Source organism: Crinia signifera, chromosome 6 (assembly GCF_055691185.1).
Source record: "Crinia signifera chromosome 6, ASM5569118v1, whole genome shotgun sequence".
Lineage (NCBI taxonomy): Eukaryota > Metazoa > Chordata > Amphibia > Anura > Myobatrachidae > Crinia > Crinia signifera.
This window is the reverse complement of record NC_139222.1, coordinates 167,025,054-167,029,144: the sequence shown is the minus strand read 5'-3', so window position 1 is coordinate 167,029,144 and position 4,091 is coordinate 167,025,054.

Sequence of the window (4,091 nt, the reverse complement as noted above, 5' to 3'; positions counted from 1 at the left end):
ATACGTGCGTATGCATCCTGATTGGTTGGAGTACAAGACGTAACCATTAGTCACTGGTTCCAGCTCCACCCTAAAGCGCTTGAGCGCTGATTGGTGAGACTTTCCGCTTGTGATTGGTTCTTAACGTGACGTTATGATTGGTTCTTTGGAAACAGGACTGGACCAATAATAATAGTCAGTTTTCCTGTACCCTGATTGGTCGAATTTGAGCACAATTCTATCCTGCTTTTGTTTCAAAGCTCAGCACAATGCTTACACTGGGGAAGGATAGACAACAGTGGGAGTGGGAATGGGAAAGGAGGCAGCACGGCAGAAGCTGGTGGTAGTGCTGTGTGTGGGGATTACTGACTCAGGAGTCAGGACGGAGGAGATGCAATGTAGAGGCACAGCACTGCTGTAGGATAATACGAATTAACTTAGAGATAGAATGATACTGGATAGTACACACACACCCACACACACACACACACACACGTGTATTTATCACACAGTATATAAATAAACTGTGATGTATGATTGTGAATTACCACAGGGTTTGAGGCATTGTATTTTAAATGTCATGACAATGGGCATGATTCAGACCTGTTCGCTAGGCTGCGTATACACTGCAGCCTAGCGAACAGGTAAGTGCCTCAGAACGCCTGCATTCCCCACTGCCAAATCCTCTCACTAGCATGCGAGGGGATGTGTATTCGAATACATCCCCTCGCACCATCATGCAGCGAAGGGGAGAGAAATCATTCAATGGTCGCTGACAAATTATTTTTCTCCTCCTTTGGTAATGAGTCAGTCTAAACTGATTTTTATTTCCGCCGCTGATTGCCGAATACAGGGTGGGCACTGACATCATGTGATGTCAGCCACCCACCCCGAGCAGGCAACACCACGCTAGAGATGGCCATTGGTGCAGTCACCATCGATGGTTGCCATCAATGGTGATACTGCATCCAGCCATCGATAGTAATAAACTATGTGATGGATGACCATGAATAGTTTTACCTATCGATGGTCATCCATTTTCTTTGACTTTCATGGGTGTTGGAGGGCGGAGCTATGCTCCATGTCCCAGCACTTTGAAAAAAACAAAATATCTGTTTTGCTGTGCCATCGATGTAGGGAAACCATCTGGTTCTCCCCCATTGATGGCAAAAGTATTCAACATCGGCCATAAACCTTCAATGATTTCAGATGGCCGATGGCCATCCCAACTCCATGCCTGCGTCCCCAAGGTAACACCCAGTGTTTTTATGGGGACGCCCATAAAACGCTGAGCGTTCCCCTGCTCAAGCCTTTGTCCATGCCCTCCCCATCTGGAATACATGCATGCCTGCGCAATCCCAAACAATGGGTATGGGTCATTAGGCAACCAAATGAAGGTCGACATACATTGGGTCGACAGGCCTGATGTCGACACAGGCAAAATGTGGACAGGGTCATAAGGTCGACGTGGATTTTTCACCTTTTTTGTCCCGAATGTCGACATAGTCGTCATAGACACCATAATATTTTACTGCGGTCCCTCGCTGCACTTGCCAGGCTTCGGCACTATTCATTTCTTTCGTTATGTGCACTGGGATGGTATGAAAAAGTCGATTTTTGTAAAAGAAAAGAAAAAATATAGAGAAACTGTATTCTGTATTATTTGTGTCAATATTTTTCCTGTCGGCATTGTGGTTCCTGAGTGTTTTTTACATACTTGCCTACTTTTGAAAACTAGTTTCATGGAGATTGTAGTTGGTAGTAGAATTTCTTATAACGCCCCATTGAGGAGACGTGTCATGGAAGACCCAAAGGGCATGTCTAGTTCCATATATGGAGAGATTGTGAACATGGCACCTAGAAGCGTGGGTGTGTACTGCTACATCTGAGAGGATACTTTTAAAATGACTTATATATAAATGTAGATGAGCCCCAAAGCAGTTAGAAAGAGCTACTATACTTGGTAAAGAAAAGTCACTGATACATGTCAGGGATTGTCCATCTATTGTGTTTACACTCGATTCCATATAAATGGCCACATGAAATGCATGTAGCCACAGAGATCATTGTGTTTTATCACCAATACTGGGAATGGTGCTGATGATTCAATGTTAATGTCTCTATCTCTCATTCCTTTTTTCTCAAATATGTAACAGCTACATAATGTGGGCAAGGTGAAATGAGGGAGATTGCTGCTATTTCAGGGAGTCTCCTGCAGAATGCAGGAGGGTAGGCAACTATGGTTTTGTACCTGTCAGTATTTTGCCCGTCCGGGGATTGTCAATTGGTATTTCATCTGTCAGCAAATGAACTATACACCCATATTAACTTATGGGAACAATGACTGAATGTCTATGTGCTGCAACAATAGATAGCTGTAAAGTAAAGAAACCTATAGACACTCCGTTGTGTCCGGCTCCGTTCTGTACTATGCGATGTGCGCTCCCGCGCATCACATAGTACGTTACAAAAAGTATGTGCTGCATCGTATCGGATCGCAGTGCATGCACAATGCATGCACAAGTCATGCGATCCGATACGATGTGTACTTTAAAAGTACATAACGGAGCCAAAAAACTTAGCGTGTATGAAGACACAACCCCTCCTCATGTTGGTTATGGTATATTAGAACCACTGTGTCTAGGGCTTCAGTCAAAAGGTTGACAAATATTGGTTGACAGTCAAATGGATGTGGCCTGCCTGGGTCACTTTCAGACTAGCAATAGTCTATTGCAGGGGCTTTGATGTTACTGCTCACATGTGCAGTTGTGGCACTTGCTGAAAGAATCACCTCCTAGCATCAGCCCTACCTATGAGTGTTGGGTCCCATTATCATATTACCCATTTACACTGCACCGGGTCTTTGCTGCGACCAACCCTGCAAGCTAGCCGGGTTGGATTCCACGGTCACGGGACCCGGATTAATCCTTTTCTGTTGTGCTGATCCTGCCATATCGTGGCAATTATCTGGGTTTTTAGCAGCTGTGGAATAGAGGTAGGAGTCAACGGGTTGGGATCGTTTGGTCTACAGTATGTTGGTCGACATGGGTCAAGGTCGACATGGGTTTAGGTCAACAGGACATTAGGTTGACACAAGTATTAGGTTGACCGTGTCTAGGCCGTCAGTCAAAAGGTCGACATGGGGTTTTTCGACCCAACAGTTTGAAGTGCACTGCATCCCCTCACTTCGCTCTCAATGCTTCTGGCATGGTGCCTCACTGTGCTCGGCACACTATTTTGTTCTCCCACCACGCCCTAGTAGACAGTAGGGCATGAAATACTGCCTGTCGGCACAAAAAAACAGAAAAACCCCATGTCGAGGTATTGACTGTCGGCCTAGACACTGTCAACGTAATACTTGTGTCGATCTAGAGTTTTAAGGACCTGTCACCTCTTCTAATGGAGGGGGGTACATGATCAATTAAAATTTGCAGAGCTAAGCTATTTGCGTGCAAGATTGTATTCCGATCCATCTCTTTGGTGTTTTTTATCAAGCACACCTTAACTTGTACAACCAAGTATGTAATATACCTTTTGACCTGCCCCTGTGGCTACAGCTACGTGGGCAAGACGGACTGCACACTGAGGGAGAGAATGGCGAATCACCGCCAAGCCATTAAAAAAGCCCTCAAATCTGGGTCCAGTGACTCGGCACTTTTTAGAGGCCGGTCACAGTGTGTCATCCCTACGGTATAATTGATCATGTACCCCCCTCCATTAGAAGAGGTGACAGGTCCTTAAAACTCTTGCAGAGTGAAACAAGGTGGATACACCGTCTGGGCACTTTGGCCCCACGTGGCCTTAATGAACATCTTGGCTTACGCTGTTTTTTGTAAAGTTTATACTGCCCCCACATTCTGCACGTTCTTGCACCAGACTTGTATGCTATCAGCGTGTGCCACACTATTGTTGCCATATGGTGGTGCTAGTTAATTTATTTTTTGTGTTACATTTGTTATTCTCTTGATACACTTGCCCGCCTGATTCCGCATGTAATGTGATGTCTGCTTTTATCCTTTTTTCATATATTTTTTCATGTTTTTAGTAGATGTGTTTTTGTATATTGTTAATAAAGTTGTTGTGTATTTGTGCTTACACAGGGTCCATGGCAA